The sequence below is a fragment of the Mesoplodon densirostris genome, chromosome 3 (genome assembly GCF_025265405.1).
Source record: "Mesoplodon densirostris isolate mMesDen1 chromosome 3, mMesDen1 primary haplotype, whole genome shotgun sequence".
Classification (NCBI taxonomy): domain Eukaryota; kingdom Metazoa; phylum Chordata; class Mammalia; order Artiodactyla; family Ziphiidae; genus Mesoplodon; species Mesoplodon densirostris.
The window spans coordinates 86,959,069-86,977,706 of NC_082663.1; the positions used below are offsets into that span (position 1 = coordinate 86,959,069).

The 18,638-nt window shown below is 33.0% G+C and overlaps 1 non-coding gene across 1 annotated transcript; it reads left to right on the plus strand.

Moving 5' to 3' along the window:
• The first annotated feature begins 4,522 nt into the window (after positions 1-4,522).
• LOC132487256 (U6 spliceosomal RNA) lies at positions 4,523-4,629 on the plus strand. The gene has a single exon (XR_009531552.1). It is a non-coding gene; the product is annotated as a U6 spliceosomal RNA (small nuclear RNA).
• The last annotated feature ends 14,009 nt before the right edge of the window (positions 4,630-18,638 follow it).

An 18,638-nucleotide genomic window follows, 5' to 3' on the forward strand; every position in this document is an offset into this window, starting at 1 on the left:
ATCTCCCACTTAGACAAGATTGTTTTCCATTCTCCCAACTGTGGAGCTTTCTCTAGAGTCGGCATCGTCATTTATTTACACCATGCACTTGCCTATCACCCTAACCTTGCTCAAGTTGCTTCCTTCCTGAAATAACATCCTCTCCTCTTCACCAGCTGAAATCCTTCCTAACCACTCCTTAAGCTTCAGCTTAAATCCTAACTTATAGACACTTTTAATATTTATTGTTTACTTTGGCCTACACATATTAATCCTAGCTCTAAATTCTTATAGTGGTGTTGTTTGCTCCAAGTAATTTATAATTTAGGTTTCTATTATTTTATGTTTTTCATTAATGTTCATGGGCATTAAGTCTTAACACATCCATTAGATAGGAAGCTACTTGGAAGTATGACTCACATCTTAAGTTTTTATAGTATAGGATGGATGGTGAATGGAAAGACAAAAGAGTTCTGCCTCATTTCATTAAAAGGGGAATTCGATTAAAATATATATTGTGCAATGAATGAACACAAAATAAAAATAAGTGAAGGAATTGAGTATAAAGGCAGTGTATTATTTTCCTAGGGCTACAGTAAAAAAGTACTACAAGCTGGATGACTTAAAACAACAGCAATCTATGATCTCACAGTTCTGGAGACAAAGTCTGAAATCAAGGTGTCAGCAGGCCCATGCTCCCTTGAAGTAAAATCCTTCCTTGCCCCTTCCTAGTTTCTGGTGATGACTGCCAATTCTTGTCATTCCTCGGCTTGGAGCTGCATTACTCTAATCTCTGCCTCTACCATAAATGGCATACTCCCTACGTGTCTGTGTCTACACCATGTTTTCCCTCTTTTTATAAGGACACCAATCGTATTGGATTAAGGGCACACTCTACTTTATCTTAACTAATTACATCTTCAAAGACCCTATTTCCAAATAAGGTCACATTCTGAGGTCCTGAAGTTTAAGGCTAATTTAATATATCTTTTTGGGGGGACACAAATCAACCCAATAGAGGCAGCAAAAAGAGAAATTCAAATTGAGTATGAATTTAATGCACAGAATACCTGTTGAGAAGTCCAGTCTGCCTGCAAGAGAGAGGCAACATATTTACTTCTAAACCTAATGAGAAAACATTGTCACTTGATTCAGAGTTTGTAAAATTTAAGGCAACAAATTACTAAAGGAGAACACAGAAATTTGCACATTGATCACAAGGGAAATTTATCCTAAGAGAGCTGATGAAATAGAATAGTGGGTGATCTAGAAAATAATTTTATCAATAAAACTATATGTGATATACATGATTTTTTATAACAACTTAATTAGGTTAGATTTGCTTTCTCAAATTTATACAGTTCAGTAAAATTAATCATGGGCAGGATAGGAATAATCTTGGGGAATATGACAGTGTCAGTATATGCAGTTTTTTGATGCTATAATTTAATCATGGAATCCATGTTCCTGGATTCTAGAATATTTATCATAAATTAGAATATAAAATTTAGTGTATGAACATCAGGCAAATAAGTTTTAAAACTATTCTTAATTTCAATCTTGCAATTATCTCAATCTGAGATATTTTATTACATCCTATTCTTAGAAGATATTATACTGTGTGTGAATTCTAAGAATTTCCTCTGTAATCTAAACTCACATATCCACCTTCTTACTTCAAATCTCCACTGAGATGTATCACCAAAATCTAACATTGAACATGTCCCTAAGGCAACTCTTTCACCTGTCAATATTCTTATTTCCCACAGTACAAATAATTTATCTTGTTGTTCTCCCATGTGGTTCCTGAACTTTCCTTGAGTCACTCCATATGGGGGAGAGGACAAGAGGAAAGCTATCCAGCAAAATATATTTGCCAGGCTCCCATACTAACTGGATTTAGTTTAGATATCTTTCTATCTTTGCCTAACTTCCATTTTCTACTAACAGCTTAACTACCATTTATATATATTTTTCCCAGTAAATGTCAGATAGCTTTTTTTCCAGCTGCTTTTAATATTATCACTTCATCTTTGATTTTCAACAATTTGATTATATGACATCTAGGTATGTTTTTCCTTGTACTTATCCCACTTGAATTAGCTGGTGATATCTTCCAACTAATATGGGAAATTATCAGCCATTATTTGTTCAAGTTTTGTTTCTATCTTAACTCTCTGTCTTCTCCTTCTGGGACTCTTTTTTGAACAATTTCCATGTATCCTTTATGTTCTGTTTTGTTTTGCTGTGTTTGTCTTCTTTGTTCTCTCTCTGTATTAATTTGCATATCTTTTCTAATGGTGTATTTCTGAATTCAATATATAGCCTATCCTATGTTTGATCTGCTTTCAATCACATCCATGAGATCCATTTGATGCTTATTTTTTAAATTAATTAATTGTTTTATTGACGTACATTGGTTTATAACATTATATAAGGTTCATATATACAACATTATAATTCAACTTCTGTATATACACTCTACAGCATACTCATCACCAAAAATCTAGTTTCTATCCCTTAATATACAGTTAACCCCCATTACCTATTCCTCCCACTATCACCCTCCTTCCCTCCTGGTTCTGCCTTTTCACTTGTTTATAATTTTCTTTGATGTGCAGAAACTTTTTAGTTTGATGTAGTCCCATTTGTTTATTTTTCCTTTTATTTCCCTTGCCTGAGGAAACAGAACCAAAAATATATTGCTAAGACTGATGTCAAACAATGTACTGCTTCTAGAAGTTTTAGGTCTTACATTCAAGTCTTTAATCCATTTTGAGTTAATTTTTGTGTATGGTGTAAGATAGTTGTCTAGTTTCATTCTTTCCCACGTGGCTGTTGAGTTTTCCCAATACCATTTATTGAACAGACTTTCCTTTCTCCATTGTATGTTCTTGGCTCCTCTGTGTTAAATTAGTTGTTTATATAAGTGTGGGCTTATTTATGGGCTCTAAACTCTGTTCCATTGATCTGTCAGTCTTTTGCTGCTGATGCCATGCTGTTTTGATTACTATAGCTTTGTACTGTAATTTGAATCGGGGAGTGTGATACCTCCAGCTTTGCTATTTTTTTTTATCAGAATTGCCTTGGGTATTTGGGGTCTTTTGAGGTTCCATACAAATTTTAGAATTTTTTTTTGTTCTGTTTCTGTGAAAAACATCATTGTGATTTTTACAAGATTGCATTAAATCTGTAGATTGCTTTAAGTAATATGGGCATTTTAACAGTGTTAATTCTTCCAATTGATGAGCATAGACTATCTTTTCATTTCTTTGTGTCTTCTTTAATTTTTTTCAACAATGTCATAATTTTTAGGCCTTTCACCTCCAGTACTAGGTGAGGAAGGAAGTGATAGAAAAAGTAGAGAAAGTAGTTCATATGTATATGTCTATCTATCTATCTATCTACCTACATACCTACCTACCTACCTATGTATCTATCTGTATATACATATATACATATGAAAACAAAAGCAAGGACAAAAAATAAATATTAAAAAATATAAGTTACTAAAACTTTTCTGAAATAAGTTAAGAATTATATCTTCATTTTGCAAGGGAATATCATGTCTCAGAGAAAGTTTTCACAAGCAGCCAAAATCAAGACATATTATGATAAAAATTGACCTAAGCTCAAAATACTTTCACAAATGAATTGCTTTAAACAACTTAAAGATAATCCCAATACTACTTAAACTATTTTAAAGCATAAACAAGGTGGGAGACAACTTCCAAATTCTTGTTATAAGGTGAGTGTAATATTGCAAAATCTGATAAAAACTGCTCTAAAGGAACCTACAAAACCAATTGTGCATGTGAATATCAGTAAAAATCTTTGATTTGTAAAGTTAATATGATTGCAATAAAAACACCATCTTTTTATTTTCTTGAGCTACAAAAGTTAATTATAACATTTATGTGAAAGGACAGACAAGAAAGAATAGAGAAACCAGTAAACCATGAAAAGGGTGTTCTAACCCCCCACCCCATATGAAATGTATTTGAGTCCTCTATAATTAAAGAGTAAGATATTGGAATGTGAGTGGACCAGAATAGAAAATCTGAAAATAGATATATTTGCAAAGAAAAACTTCATATATTAAAAACATAGCATCAGAAATCAGTGATCAAAAAATATTATGTATAATTAGTAGTGTTGGAATAATGTCATAGCTATATGAAGAAAAGACAAGAAGATAACTTCACACTGCCAAGTATTAGAAAAAAATATTTGTGAATGCACCTATAAACTTGAAAGAAGGGAAAAGTCCTAAATGTGACTAATGAAATAGAATCAATAAAGGATAAAATTAATATTCATTATGTAACTTGTCCAAAAAATATACATGACTGATAAGCATTATAATCAACAAATAGACAAATGACAAAACAGTTAAACCTATTTTCAATGAAAAAGGTTTAAATGATGAGAGATCTATTCATTAATAGAATTTTAAGATGCAGTATATTTGTGATATAAACCAAGCCAGATATTCAGATATATCCTTAATATCTTTTACTCTAAAGATAAGAAGAAATGCAGAGTGTCACTTCAGCAGCACACATAGTAAAATTGGAATGATATAGAGAAGGTTAACTTGGATCCTGTACAAGGATGATATGAAAAATTAATGAAATATTCTATATTTTTCTATACACTTAAAAATGATTAAAATGTGATGTACATTCTACCACAATAGAAATAAATAAATAAATAGAAATGAAAAAATTAAAATAATATGGTGAATAAAAAGACAAAATTTTAAATTTTCTCAGTAATTTTAATTTTAGTAAAAATATTAGTGGGCTTCCCTGGTTGCACAGTGGTTGAGAATCTGCCTGCTAATGCAGGGGACACGGGTTCGAGCCCTGGTCTGGGAGGATCCCACATGCCATGGAGCAACTAGGCCCATGAGCCACAATTACTGAGCCTGCGTGTCTGGAGCGTGTGCTCCGCAACAAGAGAGGCCATGATAGTGAGAGGCCCACGCACCACAATGAAGAGTGGCCCCCGCTTGCCACAACTAGAGAAAGCCCTCGCACAGAAACGAAGACTCAACACAGCAAAAATAAATAAATTAATTAATAAACTCCTACCCCCAACATCATATATATATATATATATATATATATATATATACACATATATATTAGTATTAGTATCATTCTGAGTTCATATTGATAGTAAAGAAAAAAGGAAAATCCAGCTGGTTAGATCAGTCTTAATGAAAACAATAAGAATGAAAACTAGACATAATGTACCTCTTGATGTGTTACAGTGGGAAGCTCACAACTCCTCCTATGAAGTAGTATTATCAAAAAATAGAACAAAATTTTATCAGCTTTCTAAAATGTAAGTTTATTTTATAGGAAATAAAGTAGTATGCAAACCATCTTAAGTGATACAAAAAATACAATAAGCAAAATCTGGAAGGTGCAAAATTATTATATAATCAATGCCCTTTATTGAATAAATTATAACAAAAAAAGATGGGAAGCTTATAAATTAAAGGCAATTTAAACTGTACTAATAAAATGCAGTATGCACTTTGTTCCCTGATACAAACAAAGTGACTGTAAATTAAAAATACTATAAGGTATTGGAGGAAATGTGAATACTGTGTATTTCATAACATTAAAAGAATTATAATTAATTGCCTTAAGAATAATAAAAACATAGGAATAATGAGTTTTAGAGTATCTTAAATACATACATACTAAAGGATCTATGGATGCAATAAGTGATATCTAGGATTTGACTGAAAAAATATCTAGGGTGGTGGGTGGGATGGAGATCAGGTATAGACTGAGAGAAAAATTGATTATGTTAATGCTGGATATTGGATCCATGTAGTTTCATTATGTTACTTTTTTTCTTTTATATATTTATATTTTTACATAATATTTTTATGAAGTACCAGCACTAGTATCACAGACAAAATATTAATGGGTGAGGGAAAAATCATAGTTTCAAGCTATTTACAAGACTAAGAGAAGTAACAATGAGAAAGAACCTAAGCTTATGTATACTTCATTTATATTCTTTTAAAATCTTTGTTACTTATATTGCTTCAACCCACTGTCCAATGAGCTCATGCTTTTGTATTTTAAAATGCATGTGGCTCATTATACAGAAAAATTGTTAACCAAAAAATGTTGGTCAAATTGTTTTGTAATAAAGTACCATGTCTTGCCCATTTTTTTAAAACATTAAGTAATCTTAAGGAATAGGCATTAAATGCCAAGTACTTTTTGAAGTACATTTGCTATTTATTCTTCACCAGGGAGAAATTTGACCTCATTCCTTGTTATAAATAACACAAGAGTGCCCTAGTGATTAGTGTATCAGGTCAGATGGGAGAAAAACATATGGCTTTGCATTTTTAACAACGTGCTCAACCTTAACCAGTTACCAAGGCATTTAAAGGCAAAACATAAAAGACGTCAATTGATTAAGCATGCTGGGCAATAAATTTTAAAAAACAAATTATATATTTATGTTACTAATACAGAAGTAAGAGTGTCCTTCATTTTAAGTGTGCAGTTCGATAGACCAGGGGCAACGGTCATTTAACTACCACCACAGTCAAGGTTTAGAACACTCCCATCACCACAAAAGCCCCCTTGTGTTCCTTAGCAGTCAATCCCTGCCCCCACCCTTGCTTCTAAACAATCATTGATCTACCAGAAAGCAAACTATGGCTTTGCCTTTTCTAGAATTTCATATAAATTTCATACAAAACCCTAGAGTGTGTAGTCTTAAGTGAGTGGCTTCTTTTACATAATTGCTGACCATACAATACTGGAAAAGCTTGCTGTATTATTCCTGAGTGGCTTCTTGATATAATAGAGATAGCACTGAAAAATAGGGCAGAAGATCTTACTTCTCTCTCCCACCCCAGTCTGTGAACTAAGATATATATATATATATATATATATTTTAACTTCTCTTATTCAGCAATGGTAAGATGAGGAGGATAGTACTATTCTATCTTCCTCAAGGCTGCTGTGTTAGATCTAATTAGAATGTGTAAAGTGGTTTCTAAAGTGTGACACATTACACAGATGAATTCACAAGAAAAGTCTATCAGAAATAAGAGAAATGACAGACTTTTAAAAGACACTGTTAAACAAGACTAAATGTATATTGAAATATAAAGTTTAAAAGTTCTATTTTTTCACTGTGGAGATGGGAGTAAGATGGAGGGAGGCTATGAATGGATTTTATGAAGTTTGAATAAAATAGGGAAAAAAACTGAAACTAGAATTATAAAAAGGAACAATATTAAACCTATCTAAATAAAAAAACAAATAGCTAGCATTAGAAATAAACTTTATTCTTTTAATTATTTTCTTCAACAATAACAAGAATTTATTCTACATAGGACACATTATCTGACAAAGTTATAGTTATCAAATAAAGTATATAGTTCTTGTCTTCAAGTTTCATTTTCAACATTGGAAAGGGGCAAATAAAAAGACTTTTAAATGAAATTTAAGGACAGGGAAATAATACTCTTCCACCAAATGAGACTATAAATATTTTGTGAATGTTGACATTTGTAACTTAATGACAAAAAATATTAGTTTTTAAGTTTTATTTGTTTGTTTTACCCAGTGTTAAGAAAGAAGACAAGGATGTTCCTACATCCACATCACTGTGGTGGATCTCCTTTCCTCATCCATCTTTGAGGCCTGGAGTTCTCCCATCCCTCTCTATACCCTAGAGAAAAGAAAGCAACATATTTGTTAGTGTTAGAGGTTTGAAAATTTCTGAGACAAAAGAGGAAGATGAGTAAATCTTACGATTCACAAGGAGATGTAAGGGATCGTGACACTTGGTAAGTGGTAAAGAATGGGTTATATGTGAAGATAGCTGGTCTGGGTCTGTCAAATTTTGACAGTTGAAGGAAAATCCAAGGGGAATGCCTGGAAGATCTAGTCAGTGTCACAATTTTAGGTAGACTACAGACAAAATACTTGACTTTTTGCCTTTGTATGTTAGATAAATTACATGGAACTGTGGTAAAGAGCCAATTGAAAGTTTTTCAAGCATCTATGTGCTCTTACCCCATAAATAAAAGGGAGAACCTTCAATCCACAACCACAAAATGTCAGATCCCAATAAGATGTCTGACATATCTTCATCAATGATGGTCTGAGGATAAAGAAGTTGAGCCACTGACTTAATCTAGCTAATTAAAAAATAGGGCTGATTCCCCTCAATTTGGTCACTCTACTCTGGAGAAAAGACAAATATAAAAAAAATTAAATAAATTTCAAATGACCATTTAGTATAGTAAATAAAGAAGTATGTAGCATAATGAACAATTAGTAATGAAAGAGTGATTAGTGAGGACTGGAACACTTAAACATTTCAGGCAAAAGAAATTAATGTACATGATAGCAGAATTGAACATTTAAATTAAGAGGTTAATAAAATAAAAACAGAAAAATTATGTAATGTGCTCAAATTTAGTAGTAGGAGTTCACAGAATCAAAGCCAGATTTTTCAACTATAAATGAGTATTCTACTTGTTATAAAAAATTATAGCTCCTAAAATAATGGGCATTCCTTCATTTCTTTGTTCCATAATATTTATTGCATGCCTATGCTGTGCTAAGTTCTGATCTAGCCACTGTAGATAAAGCAGTAAGCAAAACAAAGCAGAGAATAAAATAAAGTCCCTGCTTTCATTGAGCTTTTATACTAAAAGGAGGTTACAAGACAGCAAATAAACAAATAGAATTGACCCTTGAACAATGCAGGTTTTAGGGACACCAACCCCCACTGAGTTGAAAATCGGGTATAACATTATATTTGGCCCTCAGTATGTGTGGTTGAACATCCCTGGATTCAACCAACCACAAATTGTGTAGTACTATAGTACATATTTATTTTAAAAAATCTTTATGTAAGTGGACCTATGTAGTTCAAACCCATATTGTTCAAGGGTCAACTGTATATGGCATATTGTCATATAATGCTGTGAGAAAATCACACAGGGTAAGCGCACAGAACAGGAGAGAGAATTGTAATTTTAACAGGTGGCTAAGGAAGGCCTTTCTGTGGAGGTAACGTCTAAGGATTAGTCTAAATGAGATTTTTTAAGTAGAGGAATCTGTGGTTACAAAGACTCCAAAGAGGGAATATGGAAGGCATGGAATATAACTGGTAAAGAGATTAGTGTAGCTAGAGTTGAATAAACCAGAGAAAGTAATTAGATCTGTTGATGAAGTCTATGAATTTCATATATTTATAGTATAAAAAAATTTAAATATGTCTTATGATTTGAAGAGTGCTACTTACTTTCACAGTAGCATATAGGAAGTGCTACATAGCATGACATAGTAAGTAGTACTTAGTATAAAAGTAGAAAGTTCTTTCTACTTTGATAGTAAATGCCTAATAAATCTGAATAAGACAATGCTTATCACACTAAGCTCTAAATATTATAGCATAGTTTTCTTCTATACTAGCTTCTGATTCCCTACAGTTCAGTTATATCATCATATTCAAAGTATGTGACTGAATCTAAAAAATATTATTGGCATTTTAAGTCTATATTGAAAGATACATTTATTAATTAATGAATAAATGAATGACTGTATCAATTAGCTGTTCTTGTGTAACAAACCATCCTAAAACTTAATGGCTTATGCCAGTAAGTTTGATGACAGACCGAAAAAAATGTTAATAGACACAAATGACCAAAGCTTACTCAAGAAGAAATGAAGAGCTCAAATAGTCCTGTGTCTACGAAGAAATTGTATTCATAGTTAAAACTTTCCCAAAGGGAAAACTAACGATTCATATATCTTTTTAAATGAATTATACAAAATATTGTGGAAGAAATATCAATTCTTAAAAAAAAAAGAAAAAAAACTTCCAGAAAATGGAAGAGGCTCTGCCTCCCAATTCTTGTGCTTAGGCAAGTATTACAGTGATACCAAAACCAGATGATATTATAAGAAAACAAAATTACAGGTCAATATCCCTCATCAACATGGGTATAGCAATCCTTAGAAATGTTAGTAAACCAAATTTAAAATGTATAAGCAGGATAATGTATCATGAGCAAGTGAGATTTATCCTGGGAATGACAGTGTTTCCAGATGAGATTATCATTTGAATCAGTAGGCTGAATAAAGCAGATTGTCCTCCCCATTGTGGTTGGGCATCATCTAATCCATTGAGGGACTGCATAGAACAAAATGGTAGAGGAAGGGAGAGTGTATTCTCTAACTTGAACCGCTGAGCTAGAATATCAGTCTGCTTCTGCCTTGTGTCTGGGGATTACAACATTGGTCCTCAGGCTTTCAGACTCAGAGTGAACTACATAGCTGGCTTTCCTGGGTCTCCAGTTTGCAGACAGAAGACTGTGGGACTTTTTCAGTTCCACATATGTGAGTCAGTGAACCAATTTCTAAATAATAAATTTATAAATCAACCTTTCTCTCTATCTATATCTGTATCTTTACCTGTAACTCTATCTATATCTACATCTTCTACTGCTTCTATTTCTCTGAAGAACCTTGACTGATACAGTAATTCATTCAAACCAAAATTTTAAAAGAGAAAAAATTATCCATTCAATAAATACCTGAAAAACATTACAAAATTCAACATCAATTTATGACAAAATTGCTTCACAAACCATGACTAACCTTACCTCATGAATAAAGAGTATCTATTAATAACTAGAGCAAACATCATACCTTGTTGTTAAGGACTAAGTGGTTTCCCTCTATGGTTAGGTCCTAAACAAGAATTTCTACTCATAATACTCCTATCCTATAATATACATACCAGTGCAATAAGAAGAAGAAAAGAGATACAAGGCATATAGATTAGAAAGGAAGAAAACAGTCTTTATTCTTAGAGGCCATGATTGTCTATGTAGAGAATCCCAAAGAACCTATTAAAATAAGTGAGTTTAATAGGTTACATAAAATAAAGTCAGCTCACTAAAATCAGTTTTCTTATAGTAGCAATAAGCAATAGATGTTGAAATTTAAAAAAGAATACCATTTATAATACCACTAAAATATGAAATAGGGATAAATATTTTTTAAAAAAACATGGGCACAATTTGTATAATAAAAAATATACTATACTGTTGATAAGTATCAAAGAAGACCTAAGTAAATGGAAAGATATATCACATTCATTGATTGGAAGACTCAAAATGTAATGTCAAGATGTAAGTTCTTCTCAGATTGATCTATAGATTGAACACAACCCCAAAGAAAATCCTGTAAGCTGATTATATCTTTGAGGAAATCTATAAGCTGATTCTAAACTTATATGGAAAAACAGATGATGAAAAAATTACCAAAACAATTTTGAAAAATGAAAACAAAATTAGGGGACTCACATTTCCAGATTTCAAGATTTTCTGTAAAGCTACAGTAATCATATAGTAGGGTATTGGTAAAATGATAGTCACATAATAATGGAACAGAATAAAATGACAGAAGTAAACCCACATGAATATGAGCAAATAGTTTTGAAAAAGTTGGAAATGTAATTCAGTAAAGAAATATTTTCTTCATTGATTTAGTGGTGTTGAAACAATTACACATCCATGTGCAAGGACAATAATGTAAATATAAAAGTAAAATTTTAAACTTCTTTCAAGAAGAAAGAATAGGAGAAAATCTGTATGATATTGAGATAGTCAATTATTTTTTAGATAGGGCACATATAACCTTCTGCTTTTTGCACAATAGCATTAAAAAAAAAAAGGCAAACCATAGTCTCAGAGAAAACATTTTCAAAACACATTTAATAAAGTACCAATAAGGAGAATATACAAAGAAATCTAAAAAATTACTAAATGGGAAAGAAATAACCCAGTAAATATGGGTAAAATATATGAAAAGATGATTTGCTACAGAAGAGATATGGATTTAAAATAAGAACATGTTAAGATGCTCACTATCATTAGTCATTAGGCAAATGCAAATTAAAACCACAGTGAAATACTACAACACATCTAATCAAATGGCCAAAAAAAGAAACAAATGAAGAAAGACCTGACAAGAACAAGTGCTGGCAAGTAGGCAAAGCAGCTAGAATTCTAATAAAGGGTATACTAGATGCAAAAGAAATTAAGACATATGTTTACACAAATGCCTGCATACAAATGTTCATAGTCATTTTATTTATATTCGCCAAAACCTGAAAACAACCTAAATGTCCTTCAACTGCTTAATGATAAACACTCTATGTATATACAACATTCAACATAAAATTCACACAGTGACATAAATGAATTTCAAAAGCAATATCCTAAGTGAACTTAGGAAAAGACTCAAAAGGACACATGCCTGAGACAAAGGTTTATTTGGGAATGTTATCTCAGGGAGCAAAATTTTGAAATGTTTTGGGGTTGGGGCACAAGGGCACTATGAAAGGAGGAAAAGCCAGTATAATGCATCATTGTGTTAGCTGCCCGAACAGGTGGCTGGCATTGATATGGCAGTACCTTCAGCTCTGCCATCCCCTGGGACAAAGAGGGAAGAATTTTGTGCACTGTCTCCCTCTCCTCATTGGCCAAGGATAGTTTCAAGGGCATTAATGTCCTGAAGTTTGGGTTGTTTGTGAATGAGTCCCAGTAATTTCCTTTAGGCATCATGAATTGCAAAGGTTGCATTTAAGCAAAATTAAAGTCTTTGTTCATCTGGTTGACCGTACGGTGGCTGAAGTGGGAAGTAGGGTCTTGAAGTAGGGCATAGGCAGAAACAAAGCTCTGTATTGCCTTTAAATTTAAAATATAAAAAGGTAGCATAAAATGGTCAATATATTTCATGAGACTCATTTAAAATGAGAGCCATGGGGCCTCCCTGGTGGCGCAAGTGGTTGAGAGTCCGCCTGCCGATGCAGGGGATACGGGTTCGTGCCCCGGTCTGGGAGGATCCCATATGCCGCGGAGCGGCTGGGCCCGTGAGCCATGGCCGCTGAGCCTGCGCGTCCGGAGCCTGCGCGTCCGGAGCCTGTGCTCCGCAACGGGGGAGGCCACGACAGTGAGAGGCCCGCATACCGCAAAAAAAAAAAAAAAAAAAAAAAAAAAAAAAAAAAAAAATGAGAGCCATGATAAAAAATGTGTTGAATGCATAAATCATATTGATTATTAAATGTAAATAAAGGTACATAGTTATTTTCTCAGAGTCATTTCTGAATCTCTTATTCAATATGCAAATGGTTTAGAACTAAAATTAATCATGAAATATATTACCTTATTTATGAGAACTATAAATCAAAGGTAATTGATTGCTTCTTATCAGAAAGAAATGAAAAATAGTATGTATTACCTTCAGGCTAAGTGGCTCCACTCCAGGAATATAGTAGGCCATATCTTATCTCCAGTCAGATATAAGAGGTATTTTAATATCCAAAGGTGTACTGTTTATTAGTTTCCAAAGTGCAAATTGATAAAGTTATCATTAAAAGAAAGGTAATTGACTGCTTCCTCCTCTTCTATGTAGAAAGAAGACTTTTGGGGGCAAGGTATAGAGACTAGTGAGATGTACATATAGGGGAACTCCTCCTCTCAGTACACAGAGATGTATTTTATGTAGTAGAAATATACTCTATCAAAGAAAAGAAGCCAGGCTTCATGTTCTTTAGATTGCACTAGACGTTTTGAGGAACAGACCTGAACAGACCTTAACAATAGCTAAGGTCCACCGTCGTCTTCAATAACTCAAGCTGGTTCCACATTGGATTAAAAGTGTCTTCAACCACGAGGGGCATAAAAACTCCCCTGGGTGCAACAGCTTGCTTTAGAGAAGGCAGGATTCTTTCAACTCTAGTTTAGCTTACTCTCAAGTTAAGTTAGTGAATCTTAGGAGAACAAGAATAAAATATGCTTTTTTCCTCGTTCAAAATGAGGTTATAGAAGGTTAGTATTTGAGAAACTGTTCACGTGTATCCCACACACATTTTTCTTTGCCCCAATTATCTTCCTAGAGTGTTCTTTCAAAAAGGATATATTCCTGGGCTTCCCTGGTGGCGCAGTGGTTGAGAGTCCGCCTGCCGATGCAGGGGACACGGGTTCGTGCCCCTATCCCGGAAGATCCCACATGCCGCGGAGCGGCTGGGCCCGTGAGCCATGGCCGCGGAGCCTGTGTGTCCGGAGCCTGTGCTCCGCAACGGGAGAGGCCACAGCAGTGAGAGGCCCGCGTACAGCAAAAAAAAAAAAAAAAAAAAAGGATATATTCCTAAGGAAATTAGTTTCCAACGATAAAATATTCTGTGCACTCTTTCAAATTTCACATTGGGAAACTAACTACAAACAAAAAAATAAAATAAAGAGGCCTTAGAAATTTGCTGTTTTGTCTTCAAATTAAGCTTCAAGTAGAACATTGCTCCACTTGTGAGTGTGTTATTAACAATACATGGAATTGATAACAAGGCCCCATTGTGTAATGCTAATGCAGCTCCTTCTTAGGATTTATTAGCTTTTCAATAGGTTTTCTTTGTATTTAGATGCAATTTTGAAATTTTCTGCTTTAAGTAGCACAAATATAACAATAAAAAGTGAGTTTATATTTTGAAATACAAAGTACGTATCTTTACCTGTCACAAAGGAATTTATTAGAATACCATAATTTAATGATTCCTTAAATACTTGAAAAATTATTTGAAGATATATTTATTTATTATGTATTTTCTTCTAGTTGTGTTGAGATATAATTGACATATATCACTGTATAGGTTTAAAGTGTACAGCATGATGATTTGACTTAATACATCATGAAATGATTATCACATTATGTTTAATGAGCATCCATCATCTCATATAGATACAAAAATTAAAAATAGAAAAAAATTTTTTTCTTGTGATAAGAACTCTTAGGATTTATTCTCTTGACAACTTTCATATATAGCATATAGCAGTGTTAATTACATTTATCATGCTGTATATTACACCCCAGCACTTACTTATGTTTTAACTGGGGGGTTGTACCTTTTAACTACCTTTACCCAGTTTCCCCTCCCCTCAACCCCACGCCTCTGGTAACCACAGATCTGATCTCTTTTTTATGAGTTTGTTTGTAAGTTTGTTTTTGAAGCATAGTTGACCTACAACACTATGCTAATTCCTGTTATACGACATATGTTTAGTATTTTTTATGCATTTCAAAATGATCACAACTAAAAGCCTAGTTACTATGTGTCACCATACAAAGATATTACATAATTGTTGACTATATTCTCCACACGGTACACTTCATACCTGTGACTCATTTATTTTGAAACTGGAAGTTTGTACCTCTCAATCCCTGTCATCTATTTCTTTCTTTCCCCCAGTCCCTGCCCCTCTGGCAGCTACCTGTTTGTTCTCTGTACCTCTAACTCTTGTTTGTTCACTTGTTTTTTTTCTTAGATTTCACATATAAGTGAAATCATACAGTATTTGTCTTTCTCTGTCTCACTTATTTCACATAGCATAATACCCTGTAGGTCCAGCCATGTTGTCATTAATGTCAAGATTTCATTCTTTTTATGGCTTAGTAATATTCCATTGTATGTATATATAACACAGCTTTATCAATTCATCTGTTGATGGATACTTGGGTTGCTTTTGTATCTTAGCTATTGTAAATAATGTTGCAATAAACACAGGAGTTTATATAACTTTTCAAATTGGGGTTTTTGTTTTCTTGGATGTATACCCAGGAGTGAAATTGCTGGATCATATGGTAGTTCTATTCTTAATTTTTGGGGCATCTCTATACTGTTTTCCATAGTGGCTGCACCAATTTACATTCCTACCAACAGTGCATGAGAGTTTCTTTTTCTTCACATCCTCATCAACACTGGCTATTTGTTGTCTTTTTGATAACAGCCATTCTGACAGGTGTGAAATGATATTTTATTTTGGTTTTGATTTGCATTTTCCTGATAATTAGTGATGTTGAGCATCTTTTCATGTGCCTGTTGGCCATCTGCATATCTTCTTTGGAAAAAATGTCTATTCAGATCCTCTGCCATTTTTAATTTTTTTTTTTAATGTTGAGTTGTATGAGTTCTTTGTATATTTTGGATATTAACCGCTTATCGGATATATCATTTACAAATATGTTCTCCCATTCAGTAGGTGACCTTTTCATTTTGTTGCTAGCTTCCTTTGCTGTGCAAAAGATTTTTAGTTAGACGTAGTTCCAGTTGTTTATTTTTGCTTTTGTTTCTGTTGCCTAAGGAGACATATCCAAAAAATTATTACTAAGACTGATGTCAAAGAGCATACTGCCTATGTTTACTTCTAAGAGTTTTATGGTTTTGGGTCTTAGGTTTAAGTCTTTAATCCATTTTGAGTTTATTTTGTGCATGGTGTGAGACAGTAGTCCAGTTTGATTATTTTGCATGCGGCTCTCCAGTTTTCCCAACACCGTTTATTGAAGAGGCTGTCTTTTCCACATTGAATAATCTTTCCTCCTTTGTCACAGATTAATTGCCCATGTAAGTGTGGGTTCATTTCTGGGGTCTCTATTCTGTTCCACTGATCTATGTTCTGTTTTTGTGTCAGTACCATACTGTTTTGATGACTGTAGTTCTGTAGTATATTTGAAATCAGGGAGTATGATACATTCAGATTTGTTCATCTTTCTCAGGTTTTTTTTTTTTTTTGCTATTTGGGGTCTTTTGTGTTTCCACACAAATTTGAAAATTATGGGTTCTAGTTCTGTGGAAAATTCCATTGTTATTTTGATAGGGCTTGCATTGAGTCTATAGATTGTCTTCAGTAATGTGGTCATTTTAAAACAATATTCTTCCAATCCATAAACATGGTATATCTTTTCATCTCTTTGTGTTGTCTTCAATTTCTTTCATCTGTTTTCCAAGTACAGGTCTTTTACCTACTTAGTTAGATGTGTTCCTACATGTTTTATTCTTCCTGGTGTGATTATAAATGGGATTGTTTTCTTAATGTCTCTTTCTGACAGTTTGTTTTTAGTGTATACAAATGCAAAAGATTTCTATATATTAATTTTGTATCCTGCAACTTTGCTGAATTCATTGATGATCTCTAGTAGTTTTTTGGTGGCATCTTTAGGATTTTCTATGTATAGTATCATGTCATCTGTAAACAGGGGCAATTTTATTTCTTCCTTTCCAATTTGGATTCCTTTTATTTCTTTATCTTTTCTGATTTCTGTGGCTAAGATTCCCAATACTATGTTGAATTAAAATAGTAAGAGTGGGAATCCTTGTCTTGCTCCTAATCTTAGAGGGAATGCTTTCAGCTTTTCATAGTTGAGTATGATGTTAGGTGTGAGCTTGTCATATATGCTTTTATTTTGAGGTATTTCCCTCTATCCCCACTTTGTGGAGATTTTTTATTATAAATGCATGTTGAATTTTGTCAAAAGCTTTTTCTGCTTTGATTGAGATGATCATACAGCTTTTATTCTTCAATTGGTTAATGTGGTGTATCTCATTGATTGATTTGTGGATATTCAACCATCCTTGCATCCCTTGGATAAATCCCACTTGATCATAGTGTATAATATTTATTTTTCAAACATTGTTTTAAAGGAAAATTGTTATCCTTTAAAAAGTACGGATAATATTAAAATATTATCTGGTAGCCATTATCCAGTCTCAAGAATGACCAGTTCATGGCAATCTTCTTAAATCTATACTTCACCAACTTCTGCTATATTATTTTGAAACAAAACTCATAAATTATATTATATCATCCATAAATATTATAGTCCATAATATAATTTGTGTCATCTCTTTTAAGGCTTTTGACAATCTTAACAGAATTCATAGAATTTTCCAGAAATATAAGAGGGCATTTAAATAATATATATCAAGACCTAGGATAATTTCTAGTATACAATAAAAGATCAAAATGTTTTTAAATAGAGCAATTCCAAAATCATAAATAAGAGTATATTTTAATACATTACTAATATAAAATGTCAAATTACCTACATAAGCAAAGAAAATCATATTTGGTTGATTATCCAGCAGAAATCACAAATGTAAGTTGATTTGACAAAGAAGAGTAGAGATATCAAATTCATATCTTTTACTCAAGATGTCAGATTAAACTTACATGACAAGACCTTCTTCTTGATTCTAACACACAAACACTTCATTAAATATATTAGACATGGACATACAATTTGGTGTTTAAGCACCTATGTTGAAAATGAAAAGGCAGTCAGACTTGTCTCTTTATTTGCATAAATCTGAGAGCCTGAACAAAACAGAGACCCTGGTAAAAGCTGTCACATCAGATAAAGGAATAAAAACTATGCCCCTGCTGGCATAGACACAGAATAGGCACAGCCAAAAGCAAGTTATCAGTCCCAAGGCTTGACTGAAAAAAAAATAACTTTGAAAGATGTTAGAAAACTAGGCATTATGCATATAGACCTATTGGGCCCCAAATCAAATTAAATATATAGAAAATTAAACCCAAACTGAGAAACTAAGATAAAACTGGTCTTTAACCAGTCCACATGACCCTGACTAAAACAAACTCAAAATCTTCTATAAGGACAACTGCTTAAACTAGGACACAGTTATAATTGAGATTTTCATGGAAGAAAACTACTGATTTGATAGCCATAGGCAAAAATTACAGAACACATGAGAATCCACTAATAGCAGACAACAAAACAATAAGAAAATAT